At 43.3% G+C, this 22816-nt stretch overlaps 1 long non-coding RNA gene across 1 annotated transcript; it reads right to left on the reverse strand.

Annotated features, from left to right (window-relative positions):
• Positions 1-12004: 12004 nt before the first annotated feature.
• LOC148774095 (uncharacterized) lies at positions 12005-22259 on the reverse strand. Its single transcript, XR_016036072.1, has 4 exons — positions 22141-22259; positions 19150-19352; positions 13284-13405; positions 12005-12261 (listed from the first exon to the last, which is right to left on the reverse strand). It is a non-coding gene; the product is annotated as an uncharacterized LOC148774095 (long non-coding RNA).
• Between the last annotated feature and the right edge of the window lie 557 nt (positions 22260-22816).

Here is a 22816-nt window from a genome sequence, read left to right on the forward strand (position 1 = left end):
AAAGGAGTTTTTATTCAGTGTTTTCTCTCATCTGTGAATGATAAGCTATTTCTTAGACTGAAAATAAAAGTCCAATATAGCAGTAAATTAACTACAGGTGTTTTTTGGTGTCACAACGTAGTAGCTGTAGACGTATTGACAGAGAAGAGATTCCGCTGAGGGTGGAATGCGGAGTGGTGCTGGGGGCCGGGCTGGGGGAAGAGATTGAAGCTACCCTCTCCTGATTGGCACTATCAGGCTCCAAAAATTTTCAAAAGCCCTTCTAGAATGAGCGCTGCTTAAAATGGCAGGCAGGCCAAACCACACAGACCGAGGGATGAGTTGGCATGAAATTCTGGCCACGATGAAGGCCAGGTCAGGCGGCCGAGTTCAACAATCCCGCTGCCTCCATAAAGATAAAAAGGGGAATTAGCAGTCAGCTTTCTCTAGAATCAGCAGCTCAGCCTAAAACACTCACTGCCTGTTATCCTGAGTCTAGAGATCAGTATAAATGAGTTTTTATTTACAAAGGCAAGTATTCATTTATATGGTGGTGGATGTGAGGTGTGACAACATAGTGATTTATATTTAATGACAAAAAGTATTTTGCGCTTCACACTTGAATACATTTATTAAATGTTTTCACTTTCATATTATAAAGAGGATGCTAGAACTCAGAGATGTGAACTGGTTATGTAACATGTAAAGCCTCCACAACAAATGAGTCTCTCTAAGGCATAACCGGAAACGGTGGGGCCAGAGGTTACAGTCAGGGCTGCTGCACACAGGGGTACAAACAGGCCTTACAGCGGGTCCCCCAAGGCGCAGCTTCAGACCATCAGCTGCTCTATCCTGAGGAGCCCTTTGACAACTCTTATGAAACATGTCTCAGAAACTTCCATGAAGGGACTTGCCTGGTGGTCCAGTGGCTAAGGCTCTGGGCTCCCAATGCAGGGGGTCCGGGTTCCCAGAACAGGGAATAGATCCTGCATGTTGCAGCTAAAGATCCTGTAGGCCCCAACTAAGAGTTTGCATGCTGCATGCTACAACTACGATCCAGTGTAGCCAAATAAATAAATGTATATAAATATGTGTATATATATATATATATATATATAAAGAAAAGACACTTCCACGGGGGCTTGTGGAGGCAGCAGAGCATTTGTTCATTGGCTGCCAGCCCCATGGGTCAAGGGCTGCCTCGTGGAGCATTATTCTCCCGCCCTCCATCCCCTCTGTTACTCCTCCCCACCCCCAGCCTTGCATACGTGTGAGTGCCAAGAAATCTTCTATGGACACCCCCAAGAAGAGAATCACAGAAGCCCCAAACAAGAAGCGAGAGGCCTGGGTTGCAGAGGAGGCCGTCTCCAGGGGAGCCTGCTCAGAACTGGTCTCTGCACCCGTGGCTAGAATCAGAGGAGAGGTCAGGAGGATTTGCAGTGACGCATGTGTCCACTCTCCAGGAACATTCATCAGGGGGGTGGGAGGGGTCGACATTCACCCTGTGCTCTGCTCTCCACTCACACCCAGGAGCAGGCTGAGCTCCCCGGAGGCAGTGGCTGGCTTCTCTCTTGTTTATACAAAGACGCCCTGTGAAAGAGCAAAGGTCCTGGTTTTTCTTCACCCTCTGTTGCACCATAGGCTGGAATCTTAATTTCAACATTGGAAACTCTAAAGCAAATAAGTAAAAGAAATAAAAGGCATCTAAATTGGAAAAGAAGTAAAATTATCTCAGTTGGCAAATGACATAATCTTACATGTGGAAAATCCTAAACACTTCACACATACATACACAAACAAAACTGTTTCAATGAATAGAAGATTGCAGCAAAGTTGCAGGATAACAAAATCAATATACAAAAATCACTCGCATTTCTATACACTAGCAATAGCCTATCTGAAAAAGAAATTAAGAAAATAATCCCACTTATTATTGTAGCAAAATTTCTCATGAATGGGAAGACTAAGTAGTGTTATACTGTCCATACTACCCACAATGATCTACAGATTCAGTTCAATCCCTATCAAAATCCCAAAGGCGCTCTTAGCAGGAAAAGAAATAACCATCCTAAAATTCATAAGGAATCCAAGGGACTCTGAAGAGCCAAAATAATCTTTAAAAGTAACAAAGCTGGAAGCCGCATACTTCCTGATTTCAAACCATGCTGTGTACTAGCATGAGACCCTGCAGACCATATAGACTCTTGGTTCCATATCGACCAACGGAGCAGACTAGAAAGCCCAGAGGTCAGTCCTTTAAGTGTGCTCAATAGCTTCAGTCATGTCCAACTCTTTGCAATCCCATGAACTGTAGCCTCCTGGCTCCTCTGTCCATGGGATGCTCCAGGCAGGAATACTGGAGTGGGTTGCCATGCCATCCTCCATGGTATCTTCCCGATCCAGGGATTGAACCTGCATCTCCTGGGTTGCAGGCAGATTCTTTACCACTGAGCCACCAGGGAAGCCCAAACCCTTACATGTAGGACCAAATAATTTGCAACAAGATTACCCAAAGAGGAAAGGATAGTCTCTTCAACAACTGATGCTGGAAAACCTGGACATCCATATGCAAAAGGATGAAGTCGAGGGCTTCCCTACATCAAATGTAAAAATTAATTTAAAATGGATTAAAGACTTAAACTGAGACCTAAAACTATAAAAGTCATAAAAGAAAATGCAGGGGGAAAGCTTCAGGACCTTGGATTTGGCAATGATTTCTTGGACATGACATCAAAAGCATAGGCAAGAAAAGCAAAAATAGACAAATGGGATGATATCAAACTTAAAAACTGTGCAGCAAAGGAAACAATCACTAGAATGAAAAGTCAACCTATAAAATGGGAGAAAATATTTTCAAACCATGTATCTGACATATATAAGTTGATATCCAGAAAATGCAAGGAACAACAACAAAGCAAATAGCCTAAATAAAATATGGGGAAAGGACTTGAATAGGCAATTTTCCAAAGAAGACAAAAGAAGGGTGAACAAGCATATGAAAAGATGCTCAACATCATTAGTCATAAGTCAAACCCAGATCAAAACATAAGATACCCAGTAGGTAGCTCATACCCAGGAGGAGGGCCACTGTAAAAAGAACAGAAAATAATGTCTTGATGAGGATGGAAAGAAATTGGAACCCTTGTGCACTGTTGATAGGAATGTAAAATGGTGCAGCCATTGTGAAAAATTAAAAGAGAACTACCATACGACCTAGCAATTTCACTGTTAGGCATATATCCAGAGAAAACCATAACTGAAAAAGATACATCCCTATGTTGATGGCAGCACTATTCACAGTAGTCAAGAGGAGGTAGCAATCTAAATGTCCAATAACAGATGAATGGATAAAGAAAATTTGGTCTGAACAAACAATGGAAGATTGTGCAGCCTTAAAAAGAGTGAGCCCCTGCTAAAGAGTCACATGCTATACCATGGATGAACCTTGAGACATTGTGCTGGAAAGAAGCCAGTCACAAGAGGAAAAATGCCGTGTCTTTCCGCTCACATAAGGTGTCCAAAGAAGTCAAAACTATAGAAACAAAAAGTGGAAAGGTGGTTGTCAAGGACTGAGAGGGAGGAATTGGTGTTTCCTGGATGTAGAAGTTCAGTGTTGCAAGATGAAAAAGTTCTAGAAGGCTGTTGCACAATGTGAATATACTTAACACTACCGAGCTGTACACTCAAAAACAGTTAAGATGAAGCACTGAATGTTATATGGTTTTTTACCACAATAAAAAAAGACCAAAAAATTGAAAATAATCCCCCAAATAATTAACTCAGAATTTTCAAAGAAAGAAAACAATTGGTGAGGGTGAAGGAAATGACACCCAACTCTGAGATTTTTTAAAGATTTTTTTTTTAATGTGGACCATTTTTTTTTAATGGTTCATTTGTTACAATACTGCTTGTTTTATGTTTTGGTTTGTTGGCCATGAGGCATGTGGGATCCTAGCTCCTGGAACAGAGATCGAATCTGCAACCTGTGTGTTGGAAGGTAAAATCCGAACAACCGGACAGCCAGGGAAGTCCCCCAATCCTGAGGCTTATACACAGTTCATTCTCCATAAACATGTACAACAAATTTCAAAGGACACAGAGTCTGTTTTGATATCCTCCTTAGCTCCTCCTTCCAAAAATTCTTAGAGAAGAGACTGGTTAGGGTCCAGTCTGGTTTCACCATATAACACACAATATGCTTACACCACTCAGTCACTGAGATAGGTTTCTTGCTTTGGGATCTTTAGGAGTGATTTCTGTGAGTTAGCTTTATTTCTTGGCTTATTCACAGGAATTCTTTGAGACTGAGTTAGTATCAACTGGCCGTGAGGAAAGGCTTTGTCCAGCCCTGGCTGTGAATCGCTGAGCTCTGACCCTGCCTCTGTGCCATCTGGAGGCACAGGGTACTTTCAGCAGAGCATCATTTTGCAGCCAGGACTAAGTGGGTGGGGGTTTTCAAGCCAATTTTGGTTATTAGAATCACTTCCTACTTGAAGTGAAAGCTAGGAATAAATTCCATCTTGACTGTGTTACTATTTAAACATTTTTTTCTCCCTCTTTCTTCCTTCCCTCTGCCAACAGTTGCTAGGATTTGGAACAAGCCTATTTCCTCATCCGGTGTTGTGTGAGTCACCACACATCTCCCAAAGTGAAGCAGATAGTCATTTCGTTGTTAGTCGCTAAGTCATCAGTGGGACCAGAACTAAACTCTAGGTTTTTCTGACTATACATAGGACATTCAGCTATTTTTGTGCTGTGCTTAGTTGTTCAGCCGTGTCTGACTCTGTGACCCCATGGACTTCAGCCCGCCAGGCTCCTCTATCCAAGGGGATGCTCCAGTCAAGAATACAGGAGTAGGTTGCCATACCCTCCTCCAGGGGATTTTTCCCAACCCAGGATCAAACCCAGGTCTTCCATATTGCAGGCGGATTCTTTACCAACTGAGCCACCAGGGAAGTCCAAGTGTACTGGAGTGGGTAGCCTATGCCTTTACCAAGGGAACTTCCTCACCCAGGAATGGAACCAGGGTCTCCTGCATTGCAGGTGGATTCTTTACCAGCTAAGCTACTAGAGATGCCCCCATCTCAGCTACACTTCTTAGCTGTAGTTATTGGTCATTGGCTAGTACTAATTTCAATTTTTCAAGAGTATTAAGTTTAAAAGGTTGTTTTCTTTAAATTATTTTTCAAGCCTAGTAGTAAAGACGACAAAAAAAAAGCTAAACAAAATAATGACATTCATTATCACGATTTTGTAAGTGTAGGAACAGAGAGGAGAATTAACATTTATTGAGTATCTACTATTTGACACATCTGCACCTTTATCTTATTTAATCCTCACCACACTGAAGAATATTTATTATTATGTAAATACTTTTTCCTATACTTGAGGAAGCAGGAGAGTGAGGATGAAAAAGTCAAGTAAAGTACATTTATTCACACCATACCATGGCTCCCATCCCTCTGTGGTCAAAAACAGCCCCATGGAGTGTCAAGCTCCTAGAGCTCTGTTGCGCCTCTGTCACCACGTCTCAGGGAGTTCCTGGAAACCTCCCCAACAGCAAGAACAGAGAGGTAACAGGCCAGCCAGAGACTCAAAGGACAGCTGAGTCCAGGCACTGCCAGGTCAGCTGCACCTCTGGCTGCAGATGCCAGATGGGGTCCAAGAGGTGCCTCACATACCCGCCAAGAACAAACATCTATTCTGACATGCCATGCATCTTAATACCAGCCCTCATCCAGCTGTCAAATCACACTGCCACCTTCTACAGGCCTATCAATACACGGTACCCAACTGTTGCTGCTGTTCAGTAGCTAAGCTGTGTCTGACTCTTTGCAACCCCATGGACTGCAATACACCAGGTGTCCCTGTCCCCCCCTATCTCCCAGAGTTTGCCCAAGTTCATGTCCATTAAATCGATGAAGCTATCCAACCATCTCATCCTCTGTCACCCTCTTCTCCTTTTGCCTTCAATCTTTCCCAGCATCAGTGTCTTTTGCAGTGAGTTGCCTGAACAGTATAAAAAGGCAAAATGGTACCCAATACACAGTTTAAAATGTATGAAAACAAGAAGAATCATCAAGATATTCCCACAACCCATCATTTTACTCAGCCCAAAATACTGGCGAATCTACATATGGAAAGTTTCAAAAGAGGTCCTCTGGATTTTAATTATCCTTTTGAGCAAGAAAAAAAAAAGAAAATTGTAAAAATAAATGAGCACTTTTCAGAGTTTAAAAAAAAAACTGTAAGTAATGAGAAGTCATCAAACAGCTGAAAGATTGATCTTGATTTTACTTACAGAATCATAACTGCAGTGTCCACTAGACAGCTTGGGGGTAAAAAATGCCAAGCAAATGTGGGGATGAAAAATTCCAGCAGACTGGAAGAAACAACTTTCAAGAACATGAGAAACAAACATTTGAGCTTCAACATAGGCAATTAAAAGCTAACATTATGAAGGGAAAAAAGCAATCCATGCTATTAACCATAGCTATCCTATAGCATACTACAACACACTAGTAGTCAGTTAATAGTACCCTACCTATAGTAGTCGTAGTATACTATTAGCTGCTAAGGAGAGTATGATTGGACTTCCCGGGTAGCTAGCTGGTAAAGAATCTACCTGCAGTGCAGGAGACCCCTGTTCGATTCCTGAGTGAGGAAGATCCTCAGGAGAAGGGATAGGCTACCCACTCCCGTATACTTGGGCTTCCCTGGTGGCTCAATCAGCAAAGAATCTGCCTGCAATGCAGGAGAACTGGGTTCTGTCTCTGGGTTGGGAAGATCCCCTGGAGGAGTGCATGGCAACCCACTCCTGTATCCTTGCCTGGAGAATCCCCATGGACAGAGGAGCCTGGCGTGCTGCAGCCCATGGGGTCGCAAAGAGTCAGACACGACTGAGCGACTAAGCACAGCACAGAGTACGATTACTATTAGCTATAAAGTAGATATGAATCTCTAGAAAGTAAATGGAGAAATTTAGAAGCTCTAGAAATTACTATAGATGCAGTTGGATCAAATTTTTAAGCAAGTAAGTTTTCACATACACACATGTGCATTTCCAAGCCCTCTGGCCTTTTCAGACTAAGTCATCCAGCACACTTTTCTTTGCAGCTTCAAGGCAGGTACTACCTGGCAAATTGAAAAGGACAATGGACTCAAGTGTCTGGCATTCCGGGACTCGGCTGGCATAGAGACAGGCAACTTGGAAGCACACATTCTCTGAACTGGAGAGAGAGAAAGCTAAAGAGCACTGGATTTATTTAAGAGCTATTGAGAGGGAGGAATTGACAGGATTCAGTTCAGTTCAGTTCAGTCGCTCAGTTGTGTCCGACTCTTAGCCTATTAATTTAGGACCGTGGTAGAGGCAAGGGAGAAGCCAAGGATGGTTCCCGGGTTTCTCTCCTCAGTAATCAGAAGGGTTTGTAATCACTGCAGTTTGGTCCATAGAAGGAGCTGAGGAATTGAGTTGGGGGGGGGGGGGCAGGAAAAAAGCAGCATGTGGCCAGGGGGAGGGGAGAAGGATTCAACCTTCAGTCTGGGACAGACTGAGATTGAGCCATCAGAGAGAAGCTGCTCAGTGAATGGCTTGACTTCTGATGCTCAGGAGAGATTTCAGATAGAGACATTAATTTAGAAGAGAGTCACATAGAAGATAAGAACCTGTGTAAGGAATGAGATTGCCGGGGGAAGAGTGTGTGTAATAAAAATAGAAGGTGACCCAGGACATACCCTGAAGGAACATCAATATTCAAAGGATGAAGGGATACAAAAGAGCCCTCAAAGGAGACTACAGCATATTCAGGGCAGTAGGAAGAAAACCAGAAGATGACGGTGTGAGGGAAGCTACAAGAAGAACGTACTCCAAGAAGGAACTGGCCATCAGGGTCACACGTGGCTAAGAGGTCAAAGTAGAAGTTGAAAAGTGTCCACTGGATTTAGCAATACAGAGCTGTGACCTTGAGCAGAAGCACTCCGTTGCCGTACTAGAGCAAAACCAGATGCCAGGGGATGGAGGAGTAGCAGGCAGCAAAGCACAGACACAACTGCTGCATCCACTGGGCTTATATCCAAAGATGCCAACGACCACATCCTGGAATGCATCCCTGGCTGCCAACACACAGAGGGAGTGAGCGATGGATAGACAGTGGGTATAACTCATCATAGTAATTTCCATATTAAAAACATGGCTTGGTTTTTAATTGAAAAGCACTAAATACCACTCATGAAGTAAACATTGACTTGCAGCATATTAGGCAGAGCCAGAGTAAAAGCTGGGACAATAAGCTGTGATTCTACTCCTCTATTAACTGGAAATCTTACCCCTAACCAGTTTCAATTTTGGACCAGTACTACAAATAATAATAATAAACAATAACGATCTCTGCCAATTCCCAAACACATCAAGTTGTATAACTTAAACATCTTCAGCTTTTTGTATATCAATCACACCTCTATAAAGTGTCTTTTTTCTTTTTTAGGATCTCTCCCAATTGTTTAAATCCTCAGGCAAAAATGTCAATAGAATTGACAGGCAGTCTTAAGAAATTTTACAGTATAGACTACTTAAACTTTTACTTTCTGAACTCATCCTAACCCTGTAGTTATGATCAGTTCAGTTCAGTCGCTCAGTTGTATTCAACTCTTTGCAACCCCATGAACCACAGCATGCCAGGCCTCCCTGTCCATCACCAACTCCTGGAGTCCACCCAAACCCATGTTCATCGAGTCAGTGATGCCATCCAACCATCTCATCCTCTGTCGTCCCCTTCTCCTCCCGCCCTCAATCTTTCCCAGCATCAAGGTCTTTGCAAATGAGTCAGCTCTTCACATGAGGTGGCCAAAGTTTCGGAGTTTCAGCTTCAAATTAGTCCTTCCAGTGAACACCCAGGACTGATCTCCTTAGGATGGACTGGTTGGATCTCCTTGCAGTCCAAGGACCTCTCAAGAGTCTTCTCCAACACCACACTTCAAAAGCATAAATTATTCGTCACTCAGCTTTCTTCAGTCCAACTCTCACATCCATACATGACCACTGGAAAAACCATAGCCTTGACTAGATGGACCTTTGTGGACAAAGTAATGTCTCTGCTTTTTAATATGCTGTCTAGGTTGGTCATAACTTTCCTCCCAAGGAGTAAGCATCTTGTAATTTCATGGCTGCAATCACCAACTACAGGGATTTTGGAGCCCAGAAAAATAAAGTCAGCCACTGTTTCCACTGTTTCCCATCTATTTCCCATGAAGTGATGGGACCAGATGCCATGATCTTAGTTTTCTGAATGTTGAGCTTTAAGCCAACTTTTTCATTCTCCTCTTTCACTTTCATCAAAAGGCTCTTTAGTTCTTCTTCACTTTCAGCCATAAGGGTGGTGTCATCTGCATATCTGAGGTTTTTGATTTCTCCCAACAATCTTGATTCCAGCTTGTGCTTCCTAAGTTAAATAGGCAGGGTGACAATATACAGCCTTGACGTATTCCTTTTCCTATTTGGAACCAGTCTGTTGTTCCATATCCAGTTCTAACTGTTGCTTCCTGACCTGCATACAGGTTTCTCAAGAGGCAAGTCAGGTGGTCTGGTATTGCCATCTCTTTCAGAATTTTCCAGTTTACTGTGATCCACACAGTCAAAAGTTTTGGCATAGCCAATAAAGTAGAAATAGATGTTTTTCTGAAACTCTCTCGCTTTTTCGATGATCCAGCGGATGTTGGCAATTTGATCTCTGGTGCCTCTGCCTTTTCTAAAACCAGCTTGAACATCTGGAATTTCATGGTTCACGTATTGCTGAAGCCTGGCTCGGAGAATTTTAAGCATCACTTTACTGGCGTGTGAGATGCGTGCAATTGTGCGGTAGTTTGAGCATTCTTTGGCATTGCCTTTCTTTGGGACTGGAATGAAAACTGACCTTTTCCAGTCCTGTGGCCACTGCTGAGTTTTCTAAATTTGCTGGCATATTGAGTGCCTCACTTTCACAGTGTCATCTTTCAGGATTTGAAATAGCTCAACTGGAATTCCATCACCTCCACTAGCTTTGTTGGTAGTGATGCTTCCTAAGGTCCATTTGACTTCACATTCCAGGATGTCTGGCTCTAGGTTAGTGATCACACCATTGTGATTATCTGGGTCGTGAAGATCTTTTTTGTACAGTTCTTCTGTGTATTCTTGCCACCTCTTTTTAATATCTTCTGCTTCTGTTAGGTCCCTACCATTTCTGTCCTTTATTGAGCCCATCTTTGCATGAAATGTTCCCTTGGTATCTCTAATTTTCTTGAAGAGATCTCTAGTCTTTCCCATTCTATTGTTTTCCTCTATTTCTTTGCATTGATGACAGAGGAAAGCTTTCTTATCTCTCCTTGCAATTCTTTGGAACTCTGCATTCAAATGGGTATATCTTTCCTTTTCTCCTTTGCTTTTCACTTCCCTTCTTTCACAGCTATTTGTAAGGCCTCCTCAGACAGCCATTTTGCTTTTGCATTTCTTTTCCAAGGGGATAGTCTTGATTCCTGTCTCCTGTACAATGTCACGAACCTCTGTCCATAGTTCATCAGGCACTCTATCTATCAGATCTAGTCCCTTAAATCTATTTCTCACTTCCACTGTATAGTCATAAGGGATTTGATTTAGGTCATACCTGAATGGTCTAGTGGTTTTCTCCACTTTCTTCAATTTCAGTCTGAATTTGGCAATAAGGAGTTCATGATCTGAGCCACAGTCAGCTCCAGGTCTTGTTTTTGCTGACTGTATAGAGCTTCTCCATCTTTGGCTGCAAAGTATATAATCAATCTGATTTTGGTGTCTACCATCTGGTGATGTCAATGTATAGAGTCTTCTCTTGTGTTGTTGGAAGAGGGTGTTGCTATGAACAGTGGATTCTTTTGGCAGAACTCTATTAGCCTTTCCCCTGCTTCATTCTCTACTCCATGGCCAAATTTGCCTGTTACTCCAGGTGTTTCTTGACTTCCTACTTTTGCATTCCAGTCCCCTACAATGAAAGGGACATCTTTTTTGCATGTTAATTCTAGAAGGTCTTGTAGGTCTTCATCAGTCAGTTCAGTTCAGTCTCTCAGTCATGTCCGACTCTCTGTGACCCCATGAATCACAGCACGCCAGGCCTCCCTGTCCATCACCAACTCCCGGAGTTCACCCAAATTCATGTCCATTGAGTCGGTGATGCAATCCAGCCATCTCATCCTCTGTCGTCCCCTTCTCCTCCTGCCCCCAATCCCTCCCAGCATCAGAGTCTTTTCCAGTGAGTCAACTGGTCGCATGAGGTGGCCAAAGTATTGGAATTTCAGCTTTAGCATCAGTCCTTCCAGTGAACACCTAGGACTGACCTCCTTTAGAATGGACTGGCTGGATCTCCTTGCAGTCCAGGGGACTCTCAAGAGTCTTCTTCAGCACCACAGTTCAAACACATCAATTCTTCGGTGATCAGCCTTCTTCACAGTCCAACTCTCACATCCATATATTACCACTGGAAAAACCATAGCCTTGACTAGACGGACCTTTGTTGGCAAAGTTATGTCTCTGCTTTTTAATGTACTATCTAGGTTGGTCATAACTTTCCTTCATAGAACTGTTCAATTTCAGCTTCTTCAGTGTTACTGGTCGGGGCATTACTGGTAGTTGCTGCTGCTGCTGCTGCTAAGTCACTTCAGTCGTGTCCGACTCTGTGTGACCCCATAGACGGAAGTCCACCAGGCTCCCCTGTCCCTGGGATTCTCCAGGCAAGAACACTGGAGTGGGTTGCCATTTCCTTCTCCAATGTGTGAAAGTGAAGTCGCTCAGTCGTGTCCAACCCTTAGCGACCCCACAGACTGCAGCCTACCAGGCTCCTTCATCCATGGGATTTTCTAGGCAAGAGTACAGGAGTGACTTGCCATTGGTAGTTACGATAGGTTAAATATTTTTGTGTTGAGAGATTAAAAAATTGGATTGTATCAATTGCTTTTACTGCAAAACAGCACCCCAAAATGTGACTTAAAATAATAAACATTTATTATTTTGCACAATTCTGTTGGTTACAAAGAATTCAACACAAGTTTGCCATTGGGGATCTCCAGGATGAGTCTGCCCAACTGGTGTGGGCCAGCTTGCTCAGTCATCTAATGGTAGTTGGTGGGGCAGCTGGGGCTGTATGGTCTAGGGTGGCTTCCGTCACAGCTCCAGTGGGTGGCATGTGTTAGCTGGAGTGATTGTTCATGGCCCTGTGTCTCTCTCCATCCAGCAAGGGAGCTCAAGCTCGTCCATGTTGTTCCAAGTGCAGCAGGACAGCAAGCCTAAAGCACAAGCATTTTTCAAGTCTCTCCTTATAGACATTTGTTCCTGTCCTGTTGGACAAGAAGGTCACATGTCCAAGCCCAGATTTACTGAGTGGAGAAACAGAATTAACTTCTTGAGGGGAAGACCATAAATTCACATTGCAAAAGGGGATGCGTTTGGGGACGAAATAATTTGTGGCTATTTTTGCAACCTATCACAAGTACCTTTTGCTTAATCTGCACAATACCCTAGGAACTTCCTCTTAATTCATTTAAAGAGTCATAAATACAGTGAGTCATGTACATTCCATATATTCAAAAGAGAAGTAGTCTGCTGCTTCTTTGTTTCAGCGGTGGTGCTAAAGCATAATGAAGGAAGGGTATTCTGGGGCTTTGAATTCCTGAAAGGCCAGGTCCATATTTGCCTCTATTCTGTATGCCCAATGGTATGGTAATTTCATCTCAATGAATGGTTTGTTTCCTAAATCTACTAATACCAAAACAACAAGAAGGGACTTCCCTGGTGGTCCAATGGTTAAGAATCACCTTGCAACGCAGGGGACAGAGGTTCAATCCCTGGTTGGGGTACTAAGATCCCACATGGAGCACCCACGTGTCCCATTCCACAACAAAGACTCAACACCATGCAACAAATAAATAAAACACTTTTTTTAATTTTATAAAGTTGATTCAACTAAAAAAAAAAGAACAAGGAAAAAGCATAAAGACTGCTGACTCTCACAGATCTTGAATTTCATCATTTTCTAAGAATAAAAAGAGGGGGAATCACATAAAATTAGGCTGTACACTAATATACTAAGGCATACTTTTCAGCTTAATTTTATTGGTTTCTGGACTCTGGACTTCTTGTGTGTATTGTTGATAAACATAACAGATAAAAGATCTAAAGGAAAAAAAATCTGCTAGTACATTTTCTTTCAAGGTTGTACATATTTGAAAGACATTTACTTGCCAGGCACATCTTTCATTATATGCTGATCTTTGATAGCCCTTGACTGAAAGAGGCAAAGGAAACTGACCTTGGGAAAGGCAGAAACCTGACCTTTCCAGAAGGCATTCCATGTAGGGTTAGTCAGATTCTGTCCCTGGTCAGAATCCTCTTTCATGACGGCAGTTCTTCCTTTGTATCGCCTGTTGGGCACTGAGAAACAATATACTTGTAAATGATCCTTATTCATCATGTTTCTGTGGTTTAATACAATCTCTCAGGAGGGAGGGGACAAGGAAGAGAATGAAATAAACCTAACTTTGTTGAAATATTGATTCGTTTCGTGACCTTTGACTACTGCGTTTTATCACGAGAAACAATCCCTAAGGAAAAAAAAGACATTGAAAGGGAACTCCTTCCAAAGAGAAAGAAAATACACTTCCCCAAAACATGTGGGTCGAGGTAGGTTCATGTCCTCATCAATGAGCCATGAAATGTTCTTCTTGGGCGACAACCATGGTGGGCCTTGGGAGAAACCAGTGAACCGAGGAGACTCAAGCCCCCAGGGAGTGGCCTTTAGAGACCAGCTGTGCCCTGCCTCTCCTCCCTGGTCTCTGGTTTTGACTCTATAGTGTGGAAGGCAATGGGAGGGAAGAGAAGGAGAATTCCTGGTAGAGTTATGAAGGATTCAGACCACAGTGGCAGACTGTTGACTGTGTTCAGACATGTCTCTCCATCCAGCCTGTATCACAGTCCCTTCCAGGTTAGTGCATGCCCAGGTTTCCTCTGGATACCAGCAAAAAGGAGAGCCCTCCATCCAAACCTTCTGGCTTCCTTTACTTCTGCTGCAGGAAGGGGGAGCCCTTCCAGGACCAAAGAATGGGCTCTTGTTTAACACTCGCAAATGAATGGTCAGAGCAGACACAGGCTGACAAAACAAGGCTCCACTGGGAAGGACACCTGGTCAGAGCGGGAGGGTAAAAGGAACCCAGGACTCTTCTGCCACGTGGCTCACAGCATCGGGCTTCATGGTAACTGGGTAGGTTTCGGGTTGTCTCTGGCCAGTCATCATGACTCAGGGTCCTCCCTGGCGGTGCGCGCATCTCTCAGTCAAGATGGATTCCAGCAAGGAGTCTGGTGGGTTGGTAGGACATGTGAGCTGGCATCTCCTCTCTCCTTTCGACTTTCCCCAGTTTCTTCCAGTTGGTGGTAGCCTATTAGTTCTATGTTCCTTACCGAGACCTCCTGTTGTTAAGATAACTCATGCAAGTGGCTTCTGTCTTGCCTGGTCAGAGTTTCAGTGTTTCCCCAACACCTCTTTCCAATAACCACTGGGGTCATGGCAGTTCTTTGCCTCTAATCCTGCTCAGCTTTTCCCAGCCTAGTATGGGCGCCTCTAGGGGTGGCCTCCTGAGAAGCACATCCTTCCAGCTCACACCCACACCTCCCAGGCTGGATGTCACTTCCAACCTCTCCTCTTTTCGTGGACTGGAGTGAAGTCAAAAGCAGCAGCAGCAATCACAGCCTCCTGATGGAACAGGGAGGGGTGCCCTACAGAGGACACTGAGGATGTGGCCTCTGGGTGGACGCTGGTGAAGACTGTGGGAATTCATGAGGCATGCCACAGAGCCCGACTCTTTTGCAACCCCACAGACTGTCGCCTGCCAGGCTCCTCTGTCCATGGGATTTTCCAGACAAGAGTACTGGAGTGGGTTGCCATTTCCTCCTGCAGGTCATCTTCCCGTTTCAGAGATCGAACCCGCATCTCCAGAGTCTCCTGCATTGCAGGTTGATTCTTTCCCATTGTGCCACCGGGGAAGCCCCATGCAACAGAGGAGGAAGGCCAAATAACGTGCCATGGTGCCTGCCTCCCTCAGAGGGTTCTGCCAGGTCTTTTTCCATTTGCGTCCCAGACATGCAGTGCTTTCAGAACAACAGTGCTCACAGGCATCTAATGCAGAACCACACAGGATCCGCAGAAACCCTGGCATATTTTTGGCATCTGGACAGTGTCAACTTGGAGTGTCCCTCTTCACAATAGGGAACCAACAATAGTGTCTTGTTGGGAGGAACCAAGGAACTCCGCTTCAAAAAAGACAGATTCCTCCATTTCCCAGGGCTTCCCTGATAGTTCAGTTGGTAAAGAATCCACCTGCAATGCAGGAGACCCTGGTTCGATTCCTGGGTTGGGAAGATCCACTGGAGAATGGATAGGCTAACCACTCCAGTATTCTTGGGCTTCCCTTGTGGCTCAGCTGGTAAAGAATCTGCCTGCAATGCCAGAGACCTCAGTTCGATCCCTGGGTTGGGAGGATCCCCTGGAAAATGGAAAGGCTACCAACTCTAGTATTCTGGCCTGGAGAGTTCCATAGACTGTATAGTCCATGGGGTCACAAAGAGTCGGACATGACTGAGCAGCTTTCACTTTCCATTTCCCCAGAGTGCTTGTATGACTTCATGTTAGCCCTAAACTTTTTCAAACTTTTCGCTGCATTTAACAATACATGGATCATCTAGTCTTCATTTATGCATGCCGTTAGCAAATAGTTATTGAGTGTTTCATGCCAGGTGCTGTTCTGGGTACTGGAATAGATACAATAATGAACAGTACGGAGACAACCCTGTCCTCATGAACACATTGCCAACTGTCACCTTTAAACATGCCAAACTCCAGCTTCTCTGCTGGGATCCTGGGCCATCTTTCCAAGAGGAGAAACCCAGAGTGTTCTCCTGAGTCCTGGGGTGAAGGACATGGTCACCCTCTTACCTCCCATATCACTGCTCTTCCATCTCACCGCGGTGGTTTGTTTTCCAGGATTTACACAGAAAACTCTAAACTCATGCTTTATATCAACAGGGGCAAGGACACTTATGTTTGCTCACAGAGAGTCCAGTTTATACTGCAAGCTTGATCAAGAAAATTATTCAATTGGATTTAACATGTATTGAGAGTCCCTTGGACTGCAAGGAGATCCAACCATTCAGTCCTAAAGGAGATCAGTCCTGAGTGTTCATTGGAAGGACCGATGTCAATGCTGAAACTCCAATACTTTGGCCACCTGATGTGAAGAGCTGACTCATTTGAAAAGACCCTGACTCATTTGATGCTGGGAGGCATAGGGGGCAGGAGGAGAAGGGAATGACAGAGGATGAGATGGTTGGATGAACCATCTCAATGAACATGGGTTTGGGTGGACTCCAGGAGTTGGTGATGGACAGGGAATCCTGGCATGCTGCGGTCCATGGGGTTGCAAAGAGTCGGATGCGACTGAACTGAACTGACAACCTAAAATGAGCAAAATACTGTGTTTGCTCTGGAGACATACAGGCAAAGGGTGGATTTAGCTTAACGAGAAGGAAACTGCATAGAAATCAGTGAGGACTGACTAAATAATTTAGCACCACTTGGAAGCAAGGCCAAAGTGTGAGCATAGAACCTCCTACTGCTGGCAATGTGGAAGGTTCAGGAAGTATCCAGGCAGAAGATAAGCAAGCCCAGGTTAAGATGATGGCTTTAGAGATGATGAAAGAGGGCCAGATTTGAGAATTGCCGCACAGGAAAAATGGAAGGGACATGTGGTCCTTAGGAGGAATATTTACTGGTTGAGACTGTTTGGTTTGAAGGGTTAAAGGGACCATAAACATTATAGTCCATGAGGGCCTTATGACCAATGAGGTTTCGAGAAATTGAGATATTCCAGACAATTAACATTGTCTCACGCACCATGTCCAGAGAAGGCAATGGCAAGCCACTCCAGTACTCTTGCCTAGAAAATCCCATGGATGGAGGAGCCTGGTAGGCTGCAGTCTGTGGGGTCGCTATGGGTCGGACAGGACTGGCCAACTTCACTTTCACTTTTCACTTTCACACATTGGAGAAGGAAATGGCAACCCACTCCAGTGTTCTTGCCTGGAGAATCCCAGGGACGGGGGAGCCTGGTGGGCTTCCGTCTATGGGGTCACACAGAGTCGGACACGACTGAAGTGACTCAGCAGCAGCAGCACGCACCATGTTAAAACGTCCTGGCCTCTTTTTTAAAGTGAAATAAAAAAGATTACTCTTAATAGAGTAGAACACCTAAGCTATTCCCATATTGAGCTAGAATCCGGGTGATATTTTGAAAGTCAAGAGTCTTTATTCTAAAAGAAAAAGGGCTTAGGAAATGGTTGTTTTTATTTGGATAGTAAAATATTTGATATTGTTTAAATAGCATATTTTCAAAATCTCTAATCTTACTTCTAATCTAGTAAGTTTATGATATTTTTATTCATCTTGATTCAGTCATTTTATAATTCCAAAAGCTACAGTTTATCTTAACCATTTTTAATTTTATGATGTATCATTACTGACATGTCAACAGCACAGATTTCAGAAGTCCGTTTAACTTAATATTCCCCTCGAAGCCCAGGAGAGCCCTGCACCCCATCCTACAAGAATATCTTACCTTTGTCCTATTGCACTTTGCTATTTTTAAAATATTTATGCTTATTTATTTGGCTCCCTGGGTCTCAGTTGCAGCATGTGGGATCTAGTTTCCTAAGCATGGTCACTTGTGTTGGGAGCCTGGACCACCAGGGAAGTCCCTATGGCACTTTACTACTCCAAAGCACCTGCACACACATTAAATTATTTCATCCTCACAGTCTGTGAGAAAAGTAAAAGCAACACATTGGTTCCCATTTTACAGGTAAGAAAACTGAGGTTCACACAAACTAAGTAAATTGCTCACAATCACAAGCCTACGTAAAAAAAAAAAAACAAAAATTCTCTCTCTGAGTTTCCTCGCCTTTTGCCCTTATAACCAGCGCACTGTCTCCTATCTTCCCGTGCACCCAGTTCCTGTGCTTTGGCCAGAACAGGTCTGTCTTTATCAAAGAAAGAATTATCTGCCGTGGCTTAAACACACCCCTCGTGCTCCTCTCACTTCACGGAAACGCCGGCCAAAGTGTGCGCAGATCCTGTGCAGGCAGAAAGAGTGTGGAAACAAAAGCCCACAGGCCAGCGACACACATATACTTCACTAAAACACGTGTTTATGAATAAACACGTCAACATCTCTTCTCCCAACATCCCTAGACTTGCTCCCAGTGAAAACTACCGCTCTGGGAGAACTGAATTTCAGGATCACGAGGCATTGTTCAGGGGCGAATGAAAAAAATGGGGAGACATTTTGCTTTCCACACGTGAAGGAGAGAAGCAGACGAGAGGGCTTGGCCTGGGTGTGTGCCTCTCCATCCTGTGCTCCCTCTGCCCACCGAAGTGTCAGAGGGTATGAATATGTTCAAAAGTCTTGATGCATGTAGCAGAATCATGTTGTCAATTGTACTTTACTAGGTAGCTGATTCCTGGCATAAGGTACATAAGCTATTCTGAAGGTATCTGAAACTTTTCCACAGTAAAAGTGAATATCTGAGGAAAGGTAGTAACATCGTTACCCACACCCAGCCTAAGGATTAAAATGTTAAGGGTATTAGTTGCTTTCTTTTCTTTATGATTATTCTGTTTATTTTGCTAACTTCTTAAATTGGCTGTATACTTGTAGACTCATTGCGTTTCCTTTTTATGTAAAGTCTACTACATTTAAGGCCTCAGTGGATAATGTTTTCCATATCCCGTAGGTTTTAAGACTTTGTATTTTTGTTATCTTTCTGTAATCATGTTTTTTTTAAATGCCATGTACTCAGTGAGTGATATAAACATATCATAAATTTCAGTTTTCTAATAACAAATTCAGTTCAGTTCAGTCGCTCGGTCGTGTCCGACTCTTTACAACCCCATGAATCACAGTACACCAGGCCTGCCTGTCCATCACCAACTCCCAGAGTTCATTCAAACTCATGGCCATCGAGTCGGTGATGCCATCCAGTCGTCTCATTCTCTGTTGTCCCCTTCTCCTCCCGCCCCCAAAACGAGGTATAGAGGAAAGCAATTTAGGGGGTCTGGGGGCATAGCTTACCCATCTCAGGCTTCTGTGCAGAATGCCCCAAACAGAGTCTCCTTTCATAAATTTAGTCTGCATCTGGAACAGCTGCAAGAAAAGCGCTATTGGACTTCCCTGGTGGTCCAACGGTTAAGAATCCATGATACCATTGCAGGAGGCACGAGTTTGATCTCTAGCTGGGGAACTAAGATCCTCCTGCTGTGCAGTGCTGCCAAAAACTAAATTAAAAAAAGAAAAGAAAAGCACTATGTTCAGAAACAAGCCAAGTTACAGATAAAGCAAGGAGACAAAGTTTTAAAAATGGTAGAGAGGCTGAAAGAGAAGAGATCATTAGTAACTCTAGAGAGTTATGAAGAATTCTAGAGGAAGCAACAGGAAGACGAAAGAGGGATAAGAAAGAGAGCAGAAGAGAGAGGAGAGACTGGAGAGAAATCATGGGCAGCTATTTAAAAGCAGAGAGATGATAAACACTTAATGACTTACATTTTGTTGGTGAGCAAGACCAACTGGCATGCCAATTTACATAAAAATATCTTGATAACACCTTAATGTTGAAGGCTTGACTGAACGTTAAACGGCAACTCTAATAGTGCCTCTGGATAATAGTGGAAATTGAGAATAGGCTGTGCTTCTCAACCTGAAGTGCCCCTCAGAATCTCCTGAAGACCTTTCATGAAATACAGATACCTAGTCTCCATCTTAACCATTAAACTAGAATCCCCAGGAGTAGACATGAACATTGATAGCCTCTGACAACAAAAGTATCTTTTTTTAATAATTTAATCATGGTTTTTTTGCATCAATTTTTATTTTTGGCCACGCTCCATGGCATGTGGGATCTTAATTCTCTGACCAGAAATCGAACCCATTCTCCTTGCGAGGGAAGTGCACAGTCCTAACCACTGGACCTCCAGGGAAATCCCAGTATTATTTTTTTTCTTTTAATAGATTTTTTTTTTTAATACTGGGAAAGTCATTTGGCTACATCTTCAAATATGTGACTTTTATATTCTGTTGATACTGTTAGAGCCAGAAACCTACAGAGTAATTAGTTGAGGTTTTGTCTACACAGCACCAGCATAAGCAAATGGAAAGTGAAAAACTCAGCCAAATAATTGGGCTTTGTGTGTGGAGGTTCCTGCGTACTTTAAATCTAGATTTTTTTTTATTTTAAAATTTATTTATCATTTATTCGGCTGCATTGGGTCTTAGCTGTGGTGTGTGGGCTCTTTCCTCACCATGCACAGAGTCCCTAGCTGCGGACTGTGGGCTTAGTTGCTCCATGGCATCTTAGTTCCCCAACCAGGGATCAAACCCACATCCCCCAAACTGCAAGGCAGTTTCTTAACCACTGAACCACCAGGGAAGGCCCCGCAGTATTCTCTTTAAGATCCCCAGGCATAGCCAGGGTCGAGGACCACTGACATGTGGCAGTGATCCTCAAAGTCGATGCTGGACGACCAGTGTCACCGTTACCTGGGGACTTGTTAGAATGCAGTCTCAGGCCTCACCCCAGACTTACTGAATAAGAGATGTGGGCATGGGGCCCAGTAATCCAAGTCTTAACAAGCTTTCTAGGTGACTCTGGGGTATGTTAAAGTTTGAGAAAACCACTGTCTATGGGATGTGGTGGGGGCAGGGTTCACCTGCGACTCAGAGGCAGCCACAGCTGTATCCACAAGTATCCTTCCCGGTGAGCAGAAGTTATGTTCTCATCAGCATTTAATGAGAATTCTTACCACTAAATATTTTTGCATGTAATTTTTGGCAGTTTGATAGGCAAAAGAAAAATTGTCTCATGACTGAACATTATTCCTATATTCATGGTTAACATAAACCTTACATGTTACAGTTCAAACTGATTTCTTTGATTTTAGTCTAAAATAAACATAGTGACTAGCCAGTTACTCTAGAGCGAAGGCAAACACTCTGAATACATGCAAGGGGTTAACAGCTCTATGAAGCATAAAGATGGTGTTCTAGTTACCAACTTTCAGCCCAATAATAATGAACATACACAATATCATTTGTTCATAGTCCCTGCTTTTTAAAAAAGAGAAAGTAAACCACTCTCAAAAAAAAATTAAGGGAAAGAAAACTAAGAGGAAATTCCTCAAATTAAACAAGCTTAAATATTAGCAGTATGAGGACTAAAATACACGCAAAATGTGATATATATTTCCTGAAACTGTTAGTTCAGTAGAAGGAATCATGTTTCTGTATTTTCTTAAATAGAATTTGCCATAGCCTGGGTGGTCCATAAGTTTAAAATAATAACAATTTGTTCTCCAATCTGGCCTCATTTAGCTCCTTTTTCACTTTAACATCTTAAATTTCTCCCAGTGCTTAGTTTACAATTCACTCAACAACAACAACAACAAAAAGGCTAAAAGCAAGTATTCTTAGGGAAAAAAAAAGGCAAAACAATAGCTTCAAGTTTGGGCTCAACTAACAAGTAAATTATTTATACAGAAAAAAATATCTTCTCATTTCCACAGGTTGCTGTTATTCCTGCTTACCTAGGCTCTATTTCCTTCCTCTTTCTATTGTACTCTGCTGCAATAATAATTTTCTTAATGCAAAACTCAGAAGCGCTCAATAACCTATCCCCGACTGCCACCCCGTGTGGTGCAGACAAGATGTTTAGCAGAGACAGGCCACAGGGAATCAGTTCTCGGAAAGCTACATAGGAGAGCGGAACACATTTATCTTCAAAACTGTGTGGGGTCTCTGGGGAGACCAAAGACCAGCACCAGCTGTGGGTGGAGAGGCATGCAGAGGCAGAGGAACAGGTGAGCCAGCGCTGTTTGTTTCTGCTCAGTCTCTCCCAGGTTTCGTTTGACCGTGGCTCACCCCGTCAGGACTCAGGAGGTACACAGCAAGAGCCGACATGCTGCGGGAGGCTGGGCAGCTGCTGTGAGCACCCACTCCTCCCAACCGCCTCGCCAGCCTGCATAAGAGATGTTAGATCACATCTGAGGGAACCCTCCCCTGAGGAGTGCTTACTTGGAGAGAGGGGCAACAGAGGAGCTGTGGTCTGCAGTTCCAGCATCAAGGACTCTCTCCCGGGGGCTCACCTTCCAACCTCTTCTTAAAGTCACAAAGTCTCTGAGCCTTGGTGTCTCCTTCTGGTCTGATAAGTCTAGGGGAACATGGGTTCACAACCTAAATAACCATGGTTAGAACCACTATAAAAGGAAAACCACAAACTGTACAACATAGATCCTATCAAGCAGAAATGCTAGAACAGGCAGATTAAGAATTTGAAATAAGCAAAAACCAATGTTGCCAAAAAGATACCGGTAACATGAAGCAGGAAAAAAGTAAAAAAAAAAAAGAGAGAGAGAGCCAAATGGAAGGATTAACTATAAAAAAAGAAATAATACTTAAAGAAAGAATAGTAGATGGGATAAATAGCCAGCTGAATGCAGCTAAACTGCAAAACCAGAAGAGCAGACTGAGAAAATCTCCTGGGAGGCAGGAAAAATAGGAAAAAGAAACAAATATGGAAATAAAAAGTTAAGAAGCATGGAAGATAGACAGCAGACATGTTGATATACTGAAAATAGGAATCCAAAGGGGAGATAATTAGAAGGGGGGATATTTAAGGAAATAATAAAAATAAATAGCCCTGAATTAAAGAAAGATGAAAGAACTCAGACAGAAGCAACTGGGTGCCAAA

Source organism: Moschus berezovskii, chromosome 23 (genome assembly GCF_049115385.1).
Source record: "Moschus berezovskii isolate FMDL1 chromosome 23, NW_MosBer_1.0, whole genome shotgun sequence".
In the NCBI taxonomy this organism is placed as follows: domain Eukaryota; kingdom Metazoa; phylum Chordata; class Mammalia; order Artiodactyla; family Moschidae; genus Moschus; species Moschus berezovskii.